Here is a 19,919-nt window from a genome sequence, read left to right as displayed (position 1 = left end):
CACCTCCGCCGACGGGGTATTCATGTATTCCCGTATCTGGATGACTGGCTCATCAGGGGGACCTCCGAGGCGCAAGTCATGCAGCACGTAGGCATCGTCAGGGACCTATTTACACGTTTAGGCCTGATGCTCAATACGGAGAAATCCACACTGGTCCCTACTCAATGGCCAGAGTTCATAGGAGCTACCCTGGACTCCACTCTAGCCAAGGCCTACCTGCCTCAGCTGCGATTCCAGGCAATGGCAGCAATCATCTGAGGTCTGCAGAACTTCCCCACGACCTCGGCTAGCACCTGTCTCGGTCTCCTAGGTCACATGGCTGCCTGCACTTATGTGACCAAATATGCCAGGCTCCGCCTTCGACCCCTCCAAACGTGGCTCAATTCGGTGTATCGTCCGGGCAGGGACCCAATAGACACAATAGTCACCATTCCACCGAGCACCCTACGCTCCCTCGTCTGGTGGCTAACCCCCTCCCTGGTGTGTGCTGGGTTACCGTTCCATCTGCCTCAACCCTCACTATCCCTGACGACAGACGCGTCATCCCTCGGATGGGGGGCTCACCTCGGACACCTTCGCACCCAGGGCCTTTGGTCATTGGAGGAACTGGCGCTTCACATAAATGTCCGAGAGCTGAGAGCGGTCCGCCTGGCGTGCCAGTGCATTCCAGAAGCATCTGCACGGCCGTTGTTTCTCAGTGTTTACAGACAACACAACGGCCATGTATTATATAAACAAGCAGGCAGGGACTCGATCTTCCCCCCCTCTGTCAGGAGACCATCCGACTCTGGGAATTCTGCAAAGCCCACTCGATGGACTTGGTAGCGTCCTTTCTCCCAGGGGTTCGGAACACTCTGGCGGATCGGCTGAGCAGATCCTTCCTGTGTCACGAATGGTCGATAAGATCAGACATTATTCATTCGATCTTCCAGAAGTGGGGCTTTCCCACATAGACCTATTCGCGTCTTGCGTGAACAGGAAATGCCAAGTGTTCTGCTCCTTCCAGGGTCTTTCACCGGGATCGATCTCGGACGCATTCCTCATGTCATGGAAGCTCCGACTGCTCTATGCCTTCCCACCGTTCCCGCTGGTTCACAGGGTCCTGTTAAAACTCCGCCAGGACAGAGCGCATCTAATCATGATCGCACCAGCGTGGCCCAGACAGCACTGGTACACCACACTGCTCAACCTCTCCATAGCCAGCCCAATTACCCTGCCACTCCACCCGGACCTTATAACCCAGGATCACGGCAATCTCCGCCACCCAGACCTGCGGGCCCTCCACCTCACGGCATGGCTCCTGTGTGGCTAGACAAATCAGAATTACGCTGCTCCGATCCGGTACAGCATATTCTCCTGAGTAGCAGAAAACCTTCCACTTGGTCCACATATCTGGCCAAGTGGAAGCGCTTCTCCTGCTGGTGTGAGACGCAGAATGCTACTCCCTCAGAGGTCTCCATCCCTACTATCTTGGAGTACCTCTGGTCCCTCAAGCAGCAGGGCCTGGCGATATCTTCTTTGCGGGTGCACTTGGCGGCCATCTCCACATTCCATCCAGGAGAGAGTGGCCACTCAGTGTTTTCCCACCCCTTAGTTACTCGATTTCGTAAGGGTCTGGAGTGCCTCTACCCCCAAGTACGCCACCCTACCCCTACCTGGGACCTCAACCTAGTCCTAAACAGGTTTATGATTTCGCCATTTGAGCCGTTGGCAACTTGCTCACTGCTATACCTGTCCTGGAAGACAGTTTTCCTAGTAGCCATTACATCGGCCAGGTGGGTCTCCGAACTTCGAGCGCTTACGGTGGACCCACCGTATACTGTCTTTCACAAGGACAAGGTACAGTTGCGACCACATCCGGCATTCCTCCCTAAGGTGGTATCGGCCTTCCATACCAATCAGGACATCTTCCTTCCGGTCTTCTTCCCGAAGCCTCATTCATCCCCACGGGAGCAGCAGCTACACTCCTTAGATGTCCGTAGGGCGCTCGCTTTTTATATTGATCGGACAAAGCCCTTCCGAAAATCCCCCCAACTCTTCGTTGCAGTGGCTGACCGGATGAAAGGCCTGCCCATCTCCGCACAGAGGATCTCCTCTTGGGTAACGGCGTGCATACGCACGTGCTATGCCTTGGCTCATGTTCCCTCGGGCCATCTCACCGCCCATTCTACCAGAGCTCAGGCTTCATCAGCCGCCTTCCTGGCCCATGTACCAATCCAGGAAATATGTTGCGCAGCTACCTGGTCATTGGTCCACACCTTTGCTTCGCACTATGCTCTGGTCCAACAATCTAGAGATGATGCAGCCTTTGGCTTGGCGGTTCTGCACTCTGCCACATCTCACTCCGACCCCACCGCCTAGGTAAGGCTTGGGAATCACCTAACTGGAATGGATATGAGCAACCACTCGAAGAAGAAAAGATGGTTACTCACCTTTGTAACTGTTGTTCTTCGAGATGTGTTGCTCATATCCATTGCAAACCCACCCTCCTTCCCCACTGTCGGAGTAGCCAGTAAGAAGGAACTGAGGGGTGGATGGGTCGGCTGGGGTATATATCCGGTGCCATAGTGGCGCCACTCCAGGGGGTGCCCAGCCGACCCACCGAGTGTTGCTAGGGTAAAAGTCTTCCGACGAATGTGCACGCGGCATGCGCACACCTAACTGGAATGGATATGAGCAACACATCTCGAAGAACAACAGTTACAAAGGTGAGTAACCGTCTTTTCTATGTTATGTCTGAATTTGCCAATTGGGGAGCACAGTATGACTGCCTTGGCACCTCTTCAGGTATATCTATACCCGCAACTATTAGCAAGCCTCCCAGCCCAGGTGGCCAGACCTGCTGGAGCTAGGGTGTTAAAAATAGCAGAGTGGATGTTGTAGCATGGGCAGTATCTCAGGCTAGCGACCCCCCTATGTTTTATATACTGCCCCCAATTGCTATAGTCTCTGATGTGGTGCCAGTCCTTGACTAACGCATGGGAAGACTGGTAAAGCCAAGAGTTCAAAAATCACAAGACAGATCAAATTAACCCCAGGAAGTCTATTTCCAAGCTGATGAGCTCCTGACCTGGTGCAGGTATCCCCATCCTACAAACATATATGATGGCATCATGCTGAAAAGTGCAGGATACTTACAAGCGTACTTCCTATGGGGTCAAGCAATGATGCACTCCCTTTTTCAATGGGAAATGCTACCACAGTCTTGACCACCTCCCCCTCAGCCAAACCTGGACAGATATTTACCTGCCCCCAGATCCAGCTCAGCACTCTGTTTGTCTTAGACTTGCTATGATCCAACTTGCCTTAGGCCTTGCACTAGAGCAAGCTGCCTTCTTTGCAGTGTCATGTGCCATTGGGGTTAGAGAAGGACCGTGCTGTGAGGATGAAAGTTTCTTTCAACCCCCTGCCAAGCTCCGAGGACAACCAGTGGAGAGATGGTTTCTTCTTGGTGCTTTTTCTTGTCTATCTGGCCTGGTTGGTGGATGAGACACACGCACACAACCCGTTCAACAAGAAGTCCGGTTGTGCCACCAGCATGATACTCAGAGCACCAATCCAAGTGTCCTGTCAGCCTGGCTCCACCTTAGAACAGCAGTGGTTGGAACAGTGTATTTGCTTTGCTTCCGGCAGAGAGGCTGCTATTTGTTAGCCAGATTATTCTCGTAATAATTTGAGCACCACTCAGCGTCACCAGGGTATGCGAGGAATGCGGAGGGAGAAGGGCACCTCCTTGGTGAGAGGCAGGGAGACTGCATCTGAACAGAGAAACCTGTTTGATCTTCCCCTGAAGGGCAAGACACACCCATATCTCCTCCTCAGAACAAAGCTTGGCTTTTGGAAGCCAGCCCTAGCAGGTAACCCACTGCAGCTGCTGGGGAGTGCAAAGAAGAGACCTGCAGGGAGCTGGGGGAGACAGCTTCAGCCACTTCACACACCATTCTCAAGTTCGCCTTTTGGGGAAACCTGAGCTGAAAAGCTGCCACAGGTAGGGCCACTTATGCTTCTTGGGGCATCTGGAAAGAGCGAGACGGGGCATCTGGAAAGAGCGAGACAGAGCCTCTGTCTTTCTGTTCTCCTCTTCTCTCCCGTGCTCACTGTAAGAAAAGGCTGTTTATAACCTGCCAGTGCTGGGATTCAGCCAAAGGCTTTTGCTGTTAGCAGAGCTGGGCCTGAATCAAAACCCCAGCTCCCAGCGTGCAGTGGAGCATGCAGGACCTGTATCTGAAATCCCTCTATAATGGATGGTAATAGCCTGGGTCCGAGTGCTGCTGGGCTACCAGAGTGCTGGGTGTGGTATGAGAACCTGAGTGGACCAGAATCTTAGGAGGGGCCAGATCTGGATCTGGACTTTGTGGCTAGGGCTCAGGTCAGGTATAATCCATATCCATTTACCTCTTAGCCTTGTCTGACCACTGCATTCCTTCCTACCAACCTCTCTGAAGCCACTGTTCTACCTAAGATCATTATATACTGAGTAAGAACTGGTCTCCCCTTTGTATGTATTAACTTGATGGGCTGGAGAGCAAGAGAGTGGTGATGGAGGGCTAGGAGGCTTATGAAACTTCTGGCAAACCCTTTCTCCTGCAGAGGCTTATTTGCTTATCTCTGAATTAGTATGTAAATTAATGCTTTTGGAAGGGAGGTATGGGACTGACAGTACCGGTAGGGCCGGTCTAGTGTAGGGAGGCACCTCTGTCAACCCCAACTTCTCCACTGCACCTCAAATCCTGGTACATCCTTTCCACCCCACCTGCTGGTCTAGTTCTAGGTCTCTGCCTAACAAAGACTTGGCCATCTCAGCAAGTGATGTGGTGGCTAAGAAATGTGATGCAGCCGTGCCCAGCTCATTTCACTTGTGAGCCAAGGCAACATGCAGACCTAGCTCTCCAAAGGCAAAAGGCTCCTGAGGAGAACAGCTCAGGAGTATTAGTTGAGTTTATTTTTTATGCCTGCAAAACAACTAAATGAAAATTAAGCTTGTCAAATGTGTCCTCAAAAATTATGGTTTTTCATTAAAAAAAAAACAACCCAAAAATCTGAAACCCAATTTTTTGTTCAGTTTTTAACAAATTTTCATGTCTTTTTTTATGAAACCCTGAAATTTTTTGACAAAAATGGATTTTTATGACAAAAAAATTCCATTTTGTTAAAAAGAAAGCTGATTTCCATTGCAAAAGTTGAACATTTTCAGTTGAAAATAGAGCTGTTCATGATGCTTCATCGATGAGATGGCTGTAATGTGAACATAAGGCTTGGCTGAACCCTTGACTCGAGGGAAAATAGTGTCTTTACTTTTCTTTTTTTATATTGCGGTCAGGGCTCAAGCTGAAGGTTATGTGGGTATGGAGACCATTGCTCTCCTTTTTAAAATAAAGGAAGTACTTTAATAATAATTAGCAGTTAATTACTTGTAATTATAATAATTAAATGGTGGGCACAGTGTTGTGAAATGTGTTTTAGAAATGTGTATTGTGATAATAGTAAGCTCACTAGATATGGGACTATCAATTTCTGTTTGTATAGCACAATGGGGTCCCAGTCCGGTTAGTGACCCCCACATGCTGTTGATATATATATATATATATGTGCAATAATATTACACATGCAGAAAGGGGAGAGAGGGGTCAAGGAAATGTTTCCTTTGTTAACGCTTTAATTCTGATTGTCAACAACAAAAATGTCAGAACTCGTAGCACCCATCTCCTGGAAGGGTTCTTAGGTTGGGATTTTGCCCACTCTTTTGTGTTATAATACAAAACACTGACTGGTGCTCAGAAGGCAGTTCTGTGCAAGCCTTTGTCTGCTCTGGGTTGATCCTGAGATGCTGATGCCATAGAACTTCATATAGATTTGCCACTCTGGCTCATCCCAAGTCTGGGATTGTGTCTCTGGCACTGACAGGATCAGAAACTAGCAAAACCAGTAAATGTCTCAAGCCAGCTAAGCATCTGTTTGGTTGCAAGCCTGGGTACTACACAAGCAGGAAGGCAGGGCAGTCTTCACCCCTACACCCTGTCTCACCCATATGTCTCAACCATCACCTGTAGACCCCACCTCCACCCCAGCTGAGACAGAAGTTCATTTGTGGGACCTATTCCTCCTTTAGCTCTTCTGCTGCAGCAGCCCATGTTGGTGGGCTTTGTGATGTAAACATCTGTTCACAAGCAACTGAACTAAGTACTCAAACTCAGTTCATTCCATTTCTCTGTTGCCCTGAGCTGGATTTGAAAGGGTGCTGAAGAGGGGAAAGGTTTCATCTCCCATTACCAGTCTCTGGAACCAGCTAAGCAAATCACTTACAAAATTAAACTGAACCCTGATCGCTGCAGCAACCAGGACCAGAGGAAGGGTTGAAACGATTCTTTGCCTTCAGACCAACACACCCTGGAGGTTAAAATCTAAACAACAGTTTTCAAACCACCATTTTATATAATGGCACAGAATTCCATTTATTCATCTGGCAGGGATGTCCGGAATTAATGTTTTCAGCATAGGGGAAAGTGCTGGAAGGAGGTCACCAATGGGGGATGGGCTCCTAGTTGTTGAGAAACAAGTTAGAGGACTGAACTAAGTAGCAAGTGTTCAGTTTGGTCAAGGCAGCCAGTGCTAACACTTATCAGGTAACACATTAGCTATTGGAGCTAGGTAGGGTAGCCAACTTTCTAATCACACAAAACTGAACACCCTAGCCCTTCCCCTTCCCTGAGCCCCCCCCAACCCCACTCACTACATTCGGCCTCCCTTGGTGGCTCGCTCTCCCCCACTGAGCTCGGGCAGAGGGTGGGGGTGTGGGAGGGGATGAGGGCTCTAACTGGTGGTGCGGGCTCCAGCGTGAGGCTAGAAATGAGGGCTTCAGGGTGCGGGAGCGGGCTCTGGGCTGGGGCAGAGAGTTAGGGTGCGGGACGGGATTAGGGCTCTGGAGGCACAGGCTCTGGGATGGAGCCAAGGATGACTGCTTTGGGGTGCAGGAGGGGTCTTCAGGCTGGGGGATGGGGCCAAGGGATTTGGAGTGTGGGAGGTTGGGGAGTGGGAGGGGGTGAGAGCTCTGGGCTGGGAGTGCTGGCTCTGGGGTGGGGCTGGGGATGAGGAGTTTAGGGTGCAGAAGGAGGATCCAGGCTGGGGGGTGGGACCGAGGTATTCAGAATGTGGGAGGGGGCTGTGGGTTGAGGCAGGCGGTTGGGATGTGGGAGGGGGTACAGGCTCAGGGATGGAGGTGCGGGCTCTGGGGGTGGGGATGACGGGCTCAGGGTTGGGGCATGGGCTTACCTCTGGCAGCTCCTGGTCAGCGGCGCAGCAGTGGTGCTAAGGCAGACTTCCTGCCTGTCCTGGCACCAGAGACTGGGCTGCGCCCTGGAAGCAGCCAGCAGCAGGTCTGGCTCCTAGGCAGAGGCATGCACATGGCTCTGCGCGCTGCTCTTGCCCGCAGGCACTGCCCGGCCAATGGGAGTACAGAGTTGGTGCTTGGGGTGTGGGCAGCGTGCGGAGCTCCATGGCCCCCCTGCCTAGGAGCCAGACCTGTTGGCCACTTCCAGGGTGCAGTGCAGGTAGGGACTAGCTTGCCTTAGTCCCGCAGCACTGCCAACTGGACTTTTATGGCTCGGTCAGTAGTGCTGGCCAGAGCTGCCAGGGTCACTTTTTGACCAGGTGTTCTGGTCAAAAACCAAACACCTGGTCACTCTAGAACAGGGGTGGCCAACCTGAGCCTGAGAAGGAGCCAGAATTTACCAATGTACATTGCCAAAGAGCAGAGGTGAAAGTAAGCTGGTCCGGTCCGGTGTACCGGCAAGAGCCAGTACGCCGTGCTGGACCGCACCGGCTTCCATGGCGGGGATTGAAAGGGCTGTGGGCTGCCCGCAGAGCCCTTTGAATCCCAGCCGCGGCTGAGATTTAAAGAGCTCAGAGCTCCCCGCCGCTGCGGGCAGCCCAGAGCCCTTTGAATCCCGAATGCGGCTCCAGCAGCCAGGCAGGGGCCGGGATTTAAAGGGCTCAAAGCTCCCAGACGCTGCAGGCAGCCCTCTGCGGGCAGCCCAGAGCCCTTTGAATCCTGTCCACAGCTGAGATTTAAAGGGCTCAGAGCTCCCCACGGCTGCGGGCAGCCCAGAGCCCTTTGAATCCCGCCATGGCTCTGGCGGCCGGGCTGGGGCCAGGATTTAAAGGGCTCCCAGCTCCCCTCAGCGGCAGGAGCTCTGGGCCCTTTAAATCCCTGCCCCAGCCCCGCAAAGCTCGGAGTTCCCCCGTGGCAGGAGCCCCGGGCCCTTTAATTTGCCCCTGAGCCCAGGGGGCTCCCAGCCACATCTTCAGCTGGGAGCCCCTGGTTGATTTAAAGGCCCTGGGTCTCCCAGCCACAGCTAGTGACCCAGGGCCTTTATATCTCGAGAGGCCACACCTCTTCCAGATGAGGCCACGCCCTCCTCAGGACTCCGGCAGTACCGGTAAGTCCTGTAAGTTACTTTCACCCCTGCCAAAGAGCCACAGTAATATGTAATATATATATATACACACACACTCATAATCATTGTATAAGTTGATAATGTATATTTATTATACATTTATAATGTATAGTTAACGATAATAACAACTTAATCTTTTACTTAGTGAAACTTCTGGCAATCTTTGCTTTTAACAATTCCATTGAAGTTTGGTTTGTGTTCAGTTGTGCTCACACGGAGCAGTTCTCTTAAGTGGCTGTCTGTCCAAACGGATCAGTGCTTGTGTAAGGGGACTGTTGTCCCCTTACTAACATTCAGTGGGGGTGTTTTGGTTGGCTAGCTCCCAGCACTAAAAGGGGAAGGGTCGATGGTAAATCAGGACCCTGAGACTGACAGTCCCCAGGAACAATGGCGAGAGGCCAACGCTCCAGGTCAGCCTGATTGACAGGGAGGGCAGGCTAATCAGGGAGTCAGGAGGCCAGGGCGGTCCCGTCCTCCACGTGAGCTGAAATTGCCTGGGTCAGACAGAGTGGGGCCGGAGAAAGCAGGGGCCCAAGCTGAGCTGGAGAGCAGAGCCGTGCCAGATCCAGAGGGGCCAGAGCTACAGCCACAGAGCCTGAGACAGCCCAGGGAGAGCAGATCCTGTGTTGGGAGCAGAGCTGCAGCCACAGAGCCAGGTGTGGTGAGCAGTTGGGGCCAGCCAAGGGGGAGACTTTGGGCAAAGGGCCCAGTGCAGAAAGACACCCCCAGCCAAGGGTCCTTGCAGGCCAGGCTGGGAGGGGGTTCTTAACCTGATGGGGGGCTGACGCTGGGAAGAAGGGTCCTACCACCCAAAGCCCGGAGATGTGGGGCCACCACCATTGCAAGTGTCCAACCCGCAGCATCCCTGCAGCACAGCCAGGGCTTGAGACGGAGGCCTGGGACCTACAAGGAACAAACTGTGAACTGCCTTGATGTCCTGATACACTGTTTGTGATGTTCCCTGCCACAGAGCAGGGTGATGTGTTTTCCTGTAATCTTTCCCATTTTTCCTTATTCTTTTTTAAAATGAATTGTTAATTAAACAACTTGTATTTGCTTTAAACTGTATGGAATAATCAGTGGGTCAGGGAGGTGCCCAGTGCAGAGAGGGTACCCCGGAGTGGGGACACCCTAGCCCCTGTCCTAGGTGACCACAGCAGGGTTGGGGGTCGAGCCCCCCAGGAATCCTGGGCCCAGCCTTGTCAGGGTTACGAGGACTTTGCCAGACAGGAGAGTGGAAGGGGAGTCCTCAAGGGCAAGGAGGCCTCTGGGTAAAGGAAGTGGGAGCGAGGACTCAGATCCTTTCGCTAGCCCACTTCACTGGGGTAGTGCAGAAGCCAGGAAAGTTCCCCACAATAGCGGGACCATTCCCCCGCTTACACTTGGATTTCACATTTGAGTGTCGAGAAAACAGACTCACAAAGATAGGTTGAGGCAAACATCGAGATTAATTTTAAGGCTGCACTTCTGATTTGGGGTATTTATCCTTTGGTACAGATTTCCAGAAAGTGAGGGTCCTCTCTGTCTTCTGAACAGATTTCAATCTGTCATCTTCCAAAAGTTCTATTATTTCCATCTGGGATGTTGCTTCATCAGTGACTAAAGGGGGCTTCAGACAATTGGCTTCAGCACTAAAAAGGTCAATCAGAAAGCTGATCTGAGGTCTTTTCTGCTGCTGATCTTGGAATCTTTCCTCAAAACTGTCCTTAAGATCTTTAATCACACTCACATACCAAGGTGTGCTCCATTTTAGGAGTTCTGCTGCATCTGTTCAGGTCGGGGATTTTGCATTCTATTGTGTGGCATGAAAGCTGCAGGCCAGAAATTTTCCTCTATAGATTCTCGTTCTCTGGTGACAGGATTGAAATCACATTAGTGAGGCACGTTTTTATAGGCTCTCCTTCAGAGTAGGGCTTTTTCACATGGGCTATGTGCCAGGCCCCATAATAGGAGGCTAACGTTACAGTCTGCGATCAGTTGGCAAATCTCATGAAGAACTGGGCTTCTACATATGTTTGTTTTTTTCAAAGTTTTCAGTTTTAAAGTGTGGAGTTCAGAACATTGTGGGAATTCTTGATCCATATGTGCATGGCTAGAAGCGAAATGATGCTGCAAGTTTGAAGATTTGAACTGCGAGATATATGTCTGGCAAAGAAGACACATGGCCTTACCATTTACATTCAACAAAAAAGTACTAATTCTCCCACTCCTGTTGGAAGCCTCAATTTTTATCTGTGTATTTTCTTTTCTGTTTGCACCCACCATTTTTTCCCCAGAGTTGGCTCCTAGCAGGCGACGCATATTGTCTTCTTAAACAGAACATTCATATTCCATGGTTGGCTGTTCGCAGTAGAGACTGGCAAACTTCGGATGGTGTGTCCATAATATCTTAGCTGAGTAAATGCCCATTTTACATGTCTATGTGCTGACTGGGATATATTAATGTTTGATCTCAGTGACCTGTTAGGAGCTCACATTTGAAAACAACCCCTAGCGTCAATATGACAAAGAGATTGGGTGGCACCATGCAGTTGTGCTTCTAGAGACCTGGCTTCAGAGCTGGATTTTGAATCACAGGTAAAATGAATTTGATGGCCTCCATCTAGTCCATATTGGTCATTTGTCCAAAACACACAGTTCAGAGGTTTGGAGCTTCTGCTTTCCAACATGGGTTTTATGTTAAATGGGGTTCTCCACTCTGCCGCCCCTTATAACATTAGCCTGGATAGCTCAGCTTGTGCCAAGCATTTAAATGGAAGTGCATTACAAGAATGCTACCTCCCCAGATTGCTTTGCTGTTGTAACGGTTGCCATCTTGGCTGACACCAGGCATTGAACTAGGGACCTCCAAAGCTAAAAGCCCAAGGGAATAAAGTTCCCTAGGTTATAACTGTTACTGACTCCTGTCCTCTGTGGATTGGGCACAGAGCACAGGTAACATACAGTGACCAGAGGCAGGGACAAGGTCGGGTGGCAGAAATGAGTCAGGGGGTATGTAATGAAAACATGCTCGGGCCACTAGCTGCAGAACTTCCTTTCCTTGGCTGTCCCCCTTTCCCATCTGTTTCTTTAACTACTCAGTTCTTTTCACAAGGGCTGAGTCTGAGATATGCTGTTAAATTGCTCACGCAGAAGTTTCTCTCTTGCTGATTGTATCTTGTCTGAACCAAGGATGTGTAGATTGCTTCATTGTTATGTATCCACAGTGGTTTTAAGAAATGGGCCCAATGACTCTGCTTGCGGATATTGGGTTAAAATATGATCCATTACACTTTTGATTCACTACCAATCCTAAACTTTCTTGCTGCAACTGCTGCCTCTGTTGTACTGATTGCCCAAAGTCCCAAACATAAACCTTGTGGTTGTGCGTCCTGTGTGTGCTATTTTCATCTGAGAGTGATGGTGTCTAGAGCAGAGACTCACAAGTTTTGCTCCATGATACTGAACAGAATGAGGGATATTGAGAACTAAGCAGTGAGGAATGGGAGGGTTGCAACAGATTACGGAGGACTACAAATGTAGAAAGTCTAGATGAGAGTGAGCATCACAGGATTAAAACAAGGGAACCAGAGGGGGGCACTGAGCAGAGAACCCCAGACAGCACCTTCCACTCCAAGTGAAAGGTGCCAGCTGGATAGCTCTGGAGAGTGAAGTCTCCTATTTATCCTAGTCACCTGGTAGTTGGTGACCTGTTCAGATGAGCACAGTCAGCTCAGTTCCTGGCCAGATGTGAGCATGCATTTTGTGATGTAGACACTGTAGGTGGATTTTCAAAAGTGCTCAGCATTGGCCTAACTCTGCTTCTGGTGAAACCAATGTGAATTTTACCAATGGCATAGATAGACTGCTGCTGAGTGCTGCTGAGACACCACTTGTCTATTAGGAACTGGAGAGGGGCCATAGAATCATAGAATCTCAGGGTTGGAAGGGACCTCAGGAGGTCATCTAGTCCAACCCCCTGCTCAAAGCAGGACCAAACCCAACTAAAGCATCCCAGCCAGGGCTTTGTCAAGCCTGACCTTAAAAACCTCTAAGGAAGGAGATTCCACCACCTCCCTAGGTAACCCATTCCAGTTCTTCACCACCCTATTAGTGAAAAAGTTTTTCCTAATGTCCAACCTAAACCTCCCCCTCTGCAACTTGAGACCATTACTCCTTGTTCTGTCATCTTCTACCACTGAGAACAGTCTAGATCCATCCTCTTTGGAACCCCCTTTCAGGTAGTTGAAAGCAGCTATCAAATCCCCCCTCATTCTTCTCTTCTGCAGGCTAAACAATCCCAGTTCCCTCAGCCTCTCCTCATAAGTCATGTGCTTCAGCCCCCTAATCATTTTTGTTGCCCTCCGCTGGACTCTCTCCAATTTATCCACATGCTTCTTGTAGTGTGGGGCCCAAAACTGGACACAGTACTCCAAATGAGGCCTCACCAGTGCTGAATAGAGGGGAATGATCACATCCCTCGATCTGCTGGAAATGCCCCTACTTATACAACCCAAAATGCCATTAGCCTTCTTGGCAACAAGGGCACACTGTTGACTCATATTCAGCTTTTCGTCCACCGTAACCCCTAGGTCCTTTTCTGCAGAACTGCTGCCCAGCCATTCGGTCCCTAGTCTGTAGCAGTGCATGGGATTCTTCCGTCCTAAGTGCAGGACTCTGCACTTGTCTTTGTTGAACCTCATCATATTTCTTTTGGCCCAATCCTCTAATTTGTCTAGGTCCCTCTGTATCCTATCCCTACCCTCCAGCGTATCAACCACTCCTCCCAGTTTAGTGTCATCTGCAAACTTGCTAAGGGTGCAGTCCACACCATCCTCCAGATCATTAATGAAGATATTGAACAAAACCGGCCCCAGCACCGACCCTTGGGGCACTCCACTTGATACCGGCTGCCAACTAGACATGGAACCGTTGATCACTACCTGTTGAGCCCGACCATCTAGCCAGTTTTCTATCCACCTTACCGTCCATTCATCCAGCCCATACTTCTTTAACTTGCTGGCAAGAATACTGTGGGAGACTGTATCAAAAGCTTTGCTAAAGTCCAGAAATAGCACATCCACTGCTTTCCCCTCATCCACAGAACCGGTTATCTCATCATAGAAGGCAATTAGGTTAGTCAGGCATGACTTGCCCTTGCCATCATCTCAGTCCATAGAAGACCCTGAACTGTAATCAGTTTTTGGTCACTATTAGCCTAGGCAGGATTCATGTCGGGGACAATGCCAAGATGCATTGATTCCATTCAGAAAAGAGAGGGTTAACACTTCAGGAGCAAGGGAAAGATGCCCACTGTTTGGCTGAAGTGCAGAGTGTGGCAGGGAAACTTGTCCAGGAGGGGAGCAGAGCTGAGGTCAGCTAGGTGAAGTAGGTATTTCTGCAGCACTCTGTGAAAAGATGTGCTCAAGGCATCCAGCCTAGGTCCCAGGGTGGAAATACTAACTAGGACAGCTCACTTACTTTGTCCCTAAGCCTTGTGGTTAAGCTCAGGCTGAACCAACCTTTTAGAGCAACTAGTTTAAGTTCTAGTTGAGAGAGGCTGTTGTTCTCTTTTGTCTACACTAGAACTGGAAGGTATAAATTACAGCTCAAGGAGACAGAAGCACTAGCATCCTAAATAGAAATGTAGCCACAGCGAGAGGGGCTGGCCGCCCTGAGTACCGACCTATGGGCTCAGGCTCCGGGCAGCTAGCCCTTGCTGCTATTTGCACAGCTGTAATTATGTTCTGTTTTCAGTGTGGTAGCTCACTCAGAGCTAGCATGCATATGTCTCCTCAGCTATGGGACCTGAGCGGTGACTGAGAAGAAAACGGCTCCACTACCCTTCCCAGAGCTAGTCAGGCCTCTACCTCATTTCTGCCTTTCAGAGAGAATTACCATACCAAAATGGGCACGAGCCAGGCCATGTCAACAGCATCATAAAGGACAGGTTTGTAGGAGAGAGGGGTATGAACCCCCACCCCAGCCCAGATGCTGAGGCAATGCGATGCTGTGTTACATGGTCTCCAGGACAGAGCACTAGCAGCAGCACCCTGATCCCTAGAGTTGCTGCAGCACAGAAAAGGCTGCAGGCTCAGCTGGCAGCAGTTAATCACTTTCTACTGGGGGATTAGGACACTTGGGTGGTAATAGCTGGGTTAATGATATGATAGCTGTAATTGGAAGGATGTAAGGGGAAGTCAGGAAGTTGAGGGAAGGGTACAACATGGAAGGCTCCTGCTACAATATCTTGTTCTGTTTGTGAGAGAGCTGAGGAATAAATGTGCAAGTGGTGAAAGGGCAACAACCTGGTGTGTTTTTGATTGAGGCAGGGCAATCCTTAGGATTTATGGGGCCCTAAGCAGTACTATTAAAGGTGCCCCTATGCCCGACTTGGGGCACAGCCACCACCCCCACCTGCAGACCCCCCCACTGCTGACACACACCGAGCAGCAGCCCGGGCTCACAGCCCTAGGGAAGGGATAAGGCAGCAAAGAGGATACCAAGCCCCCTGGCGGAGATCCACAGTTCCCCACAGACCCTCATACCCTCTCCCTCATGCGCATTCGGGTCTGTGAATACGGCCCCAGCCTTTTGCCTAGTAAGGAGACTGCAGCGTGTGCTGGGAGTGCAGGAGCCGAACTGCTTTTACTGGCCTGGTCATAGGCATGGACTCCGTGGGTGGGTGCTCTGGGGCTGGAGCACCCACAGGGAAAATTTAATGGGTGTGGAGCACCCACTGGTGTCAAGCTCCCTCCTCTCTCGGAGGAGGAGGTGGGGTGGGGGTGGAGCAAGGGCAGGAAGAGGAGGGGCAGGGACTTGGGTGAAGTGGGTGTGGGGCGTGGAATGGAGGTGGGCAGGTCGAGCACCCCCTGGCAAGATGAGAAGTCGACGCCAATGGTCCCGGTGGTGCCCCAAATTTTTGGGTGCCTGACCCAGCTGCATATGCTGCATATGGTTAAGGACGGCCCTGGACTGAGGGACCATGGAAACAGGCTAGGCAGTGCGGCACACTGGGTAGCTGAAGAAGCACCTGTGACATCCTCTTAAAGCCACCTTTGTGCAGGGCATTGAGTTGGCTCTGAGCAAAAATAATTAGCTGTGCTTTTCTGACAGAGACAAGTACTGCACTGTCCCTAAAGCTCTCTGGGGAGGCGTTGTCTTACCATGGCAGGTGCCAGTGTTGGACAGGGAAGTTTTTCAGAACAATGACTCAGATGTGTTTTAGCAGGTAGCTGCACAGTCCTGAGTTGTGTGCTGGGCCTGTTCTTTAACTTCCTTTTAGTTCAGTCTTGGAAAGTGCCTGTGGTCCTGATATTTCTCTCCTTTCAGTGGGGTAAATCAAGAGTTACCATCGTTGACGTTAATGAGATTACACCAATGCAAGGGCGACGGGAATCAGGTTCTCAGTCACTGATCAAAAAGCACAGCTTACTGAAGGCCCCTCCATAGATATTTCACAGGAGTTATTTTGACCTGCTCAGTAAATCAGAGGCACCCACCCTATGCACCCAACTCACTAGGGCACTGGACTGGGCTGCAAGAGGCCTGAGTTCAGTTTCCAGCTCTGCTACTGCTTTGCTGGGTGACTTCAGGCCAATCACTTCCTTCTCTATGCCTCAGTTTCCCCATCTGAAAAATAAGGAAAATAGGGACTTCCATTGTGAAGTGCTTTGAGATCTATGGACAAAAAGTGCTATATAAGAGCTAGGTATTGTTCTTTTATTCCACGCACTTCATTTTAAGTCCTTTTATGTGGCAGTGCTTTTGACCTTGTGTGGAGCTATTTCTCACTGGGGTTACAGCCAAATACTTTTGTAACATGACCAGTTTGCTGAATCCTTTTGGTGGCAAACACAAAAGGATCTAAGCTGCAAAATTTGGATCAGGATTTCAAAACCATGTCTGGAAATGTTCAGCAGCTGCAGGCTTTTTCATGAGGCTATTTGCAAAGTTTAGCTCTATCTACCCATGAGAGTTTGGCTTCAGATTTTGAGCTATACAGCCATTAAATTTCAGGGGTATTTGTGTAACAATCCTTATGTTCAGCACTGCTGGGGATTCAATCAGTGAAGCCTGATTTTTATTACATCCTTCTTGTACCAGTGTTGGACCATAAGGCAAAAACTAGTATCTTCCTTCCCTCTCTGTTGCTTGCTGCTGCTTCCATCTATTCTACCCTGCTTGCCATGTTCTTAAGCTTTCTCTTGGGTGTACCATGTCCTCATTTCCTCACACCAGCCAGTTTCCACTTGACAGCTTCATGTGGGAATCTGTGTGTTGGCATCCAGTGTACCTGCCCCAAATATGTCCAGTGCTTCCTTCTATTTCTAGTGGAGATGAGCTGCTGGTCGGTGACTTCTTGGATCTCTTCTTGGTGATAGTCTCTTCATCCAATGCCGAGAATCTTTCATAGGCACTTGTTTTCAGAGTGAAGTCTGAGTTTAGAGATGAATTCTTCTGTCGGGGGGCTGCAGCAGACCATATGCTCTGTGAATCAGGCAGAGTGAGGGCTGTGTCACATGCTGAATGAGTTGCATTTGGATCCGGATTTTGGTTCTTGCCCATTTGCAGTTACCAGCTCTATGTGGAAATCTTGCCATGTCTCTGCTGGAGGCTGGTGTGGAGAGATTAGGTGCATGGTTTCCATTAGCATGTTTGATTCCCTGTCCATGCTGGAGCTAAAGCCCTGCTAAACTCAGGCTAGTTACAACCATGTTTGGAAATGGCAGACAAGAATGGTTTTGCCAGAACTTTGACAGAATCTGATTGGGTTAAGCAGAGCTCTGCTCTCATTGTGGAATAATCTTTAAATGAAAATAACCCCACTCCCCTTTCTCGGTCCCCCAAATCCCAAAGGCATTTGATCTAGTGGCCGTCACAGGCATGTCTATACTAAAGAATCCTGCTGTTTGGCCATGGGGGCAAATCTAGCGCTTCAACCATTGTTGAAAATGTTTGTCCAGCTAGCATTGGCAGGGCCAAATGAATTCAATGCAGCAAAGCATGGGTGACCCCTTTGTTCTAAAAGGGGTGTGACTCATGCTTCCTTACAACTGGTGTTGAACTCTATTGACCCTGCTCACTTTAGTAGAGGATCATTTTCAATATTGGTGGAGGGGAAGGGTGGGGGAGCAGGGGACACATGTTTTCAAGTGTAGTCACTGATTGGAAGGGACAATGAATCCACTAGATTCTCTTAAAGACGTAAAGTGTGGCACTGTTTGCTGGGGAAGAAGAAATTATTTTTCTGCGATTGAGGAATGATAGCCTCCCTTGATTTTATTTTCCTCCTAAAGAAGAAATGTCTCTAGTAAGCAAGGTCCGTTGGAAAGATGGCAGGCATGTGTTTAGGAACCAAACAAGTTCTAACCACTCTTTGGGGCAGAAAGAATTTAAGACCTGTGTATCCACTACTTTGTATAAATGTGCTGATGCACAAAACAGAGGTAGCTATACTGAATTGGGAGAAAAAGAAAAATGTGGACAGGATAGAGCATAAGATACCTGCATATTTAAGCAACTGATGAGGAATAATAACTGCTTTTGGTCCATTAACTTGTGTATATATATAAACTGTAGTTTCTGTTTGCCATAAACCATTGTAATGAACTGGCTTGTGGCGGGGGGTAGTGTCTGTTTGTCTATGTGCATACAGCGTAGCACAGCCCTCTTCTGGACAGAAACTGAACTGCTTTATGTGTCATAGACCCTATGCTTCTAAAGCTAAGGCAGATTCTCCTTTGGCTCAAGAGGGAGGGGCCTATGAGAAGGCGCAAGGAGATATGAATTCTATCCCCACTGTTGCCTGGAAGTTCTGACTGACCACTCTAGCTGGTATAATGACAACTGCAGTCTTAGGTAGCCATGGGCTTGTGTCAAGAGATTGCATGTGATTTGTCCGCAGAAAACCATTGAGTAATCTTTCCAACAAACCCTTAAGGAGAATGAGAAAGGAGTTGGCCAATAATGAATCTAGGCACTGTGAATAAAAGCAGTCTGCATTCTCCCTTATGTTTGTTCTCTTTCACAAGCAGTGTGGCATGTGAGTTTATGAAGACAGATTTGGCAATATGGAAAGCATGTTTAAATTGTTACGAAACAGGAAGCATGGGCGGTCAGATGCTGCCAGTAGCTGGTTAGCCTGTTCTCCCTAGGGTTACAGATAAGAAGATGAAGAAGGATCTTTACTTGCATTACAGGGCAAAATATAATTAATCCAAGGGCCATCTGCCTCCATTTGTAGGATCAGCATGAAAGATGGGAGCAGTGTCTTGTAGCAAGAGGAAGGGACGAGGACTTAGGACTCCTGAAGTCTATTTGTAGCTCTGCCACTGATTTGCTGCCTGACATGGATGGCCATCATGTCACATGTTTGTGCTCAGTTGCCCCACTGGTAACACGTGGATAGCTCACAGGCAGGTTGTGAGGCTTACTTTTAAAGTGTGACTCCACTTTTTTGATAAGCAACTATGAAAATGGCAATTGGGATCCCACTTTTCCTGTCTCCTACTGACTCCATATGAAAAATGCTCAGTTTCCAAGTAAAACGATGGTTTTCTAACTGCCGACCCTGCAAACTCCCGCTGGGATCGGAGAGTCACACTGGGTGCCTTCCTTTCCAGGAATCATCTAAAAAAGTATCTACAGGCTCAATTATGCTATCAAGGACACTTGTGTTACTTACTGTCTTCAAACTATGCCCTGTCTCAGTGACACCTGTAGGGCCCCCTTACCTTCAATAGGTTTGCACAGGTGTAACTAATTGGAATTTAACAAGCCATTCTGTCACTGCTGCCCAAGATGGAAGAGACTCCAGCCCACTGGCTCTACAGGTCTACCAGGAGTAAGAAGCTGTAGAAGAGTATATGTGTCACTAAAGCCGGAAGATGGGAGTTTGATATACACAGTGAGAAGATCTGCTGAGTAGAAGGGGCAATTTTTGTAAGGTTATTTTTCAGAGTAGAATCACATGCCAATATTTTGCACTTCAACTGAATCTTAATTTAAGGATCTCTGAGCACTTCACAAATACTCAGTCTTACACCCTGGGACCTTTCATAGGAAAGGGCTATTAAGGGATCATTTCTGCTCCTTAAAGTGCAGCCAGGTCTGGCGTGGAACATGGCAGCTGTATAACAGCTCAGCAACATGACATAGAGGAAGTGAAGAACTGTTGTTATGTCCTTTACATTGTGGGCAAGCCTTTGGGTGCTACATGAGGACTGAGGTCCCATTGTGCTGGGGCCTGGATGAACACACACAGTTCCTTCTTTGAAGCATTTACATTTCAAGCTGGCTGAAAACCTTCCATTTAAACTTTTTTTAAAAGGCAAAAATAGTTTTTTGATTAAGTGGATTTTTTGTGTTTAAAAACCTTTCCATTGTTGTTGAAATTTTGGGGGCGGGGTGGTTATTGAAAAACTGAAAAATAAAATCAGTTTCTAGCAACCAAAATCAGGAAACTTTGTAAGTTGACTTATTTTC

General features: G+C 49.1%; 1 protein-coding gene across 8 annotated transcripts in view; it reads left to right on the top strand.

Moving 5' to 3' along the window:
- Nucleotides 1-3,572: 3,572 nt before the first annotated feature.
- Nucleotides 3,573-19,919, top strand: part of ZNF185 (zinc finger protein 185 with LIM domain) — a 122,316-nt gene continuing 105,969 nt past the window's right edge. For 5 of the 8 annotated variants that reach the window (XM_045029061.1, XM_045029059.1, XM_045029058.1 and 2 more), the window contains exon 1: nucleotides 3,574-3,988. The gene's annotated coding sequence lies outside the window, so the exon portion shown is untranslated. Of the gene's footprint in view, nucleotides 3,989-19,919 lie in introns of all 8 variants that reach the window. The other 3 variants (XM_045029060.1, XM_045029064.1, XM_045029063.1) reach the window with 2 other exon arrangements.

The sequence above is a fragment of the Mauremys mutica genome, chromosome 9 (assembly GCF_020497125.1).
Source record: "Mauremys mutica isolate MM-2020 ecotype Southern chromosome 9, ASM2049712v1, whole genome shotgun sequence".
In the NCBI taxonomy this organism is placed as follows: Eukaryota; Metazoa; Chordata; order Testudines; family Geoemydidae; genus Mauremys; species Mauremys mutica.
The sequence above is the reverse complement of the archived record's forward strand: the minus strand, read 5'-3'. Positions and strand labels throughout refer to the sequence as shown.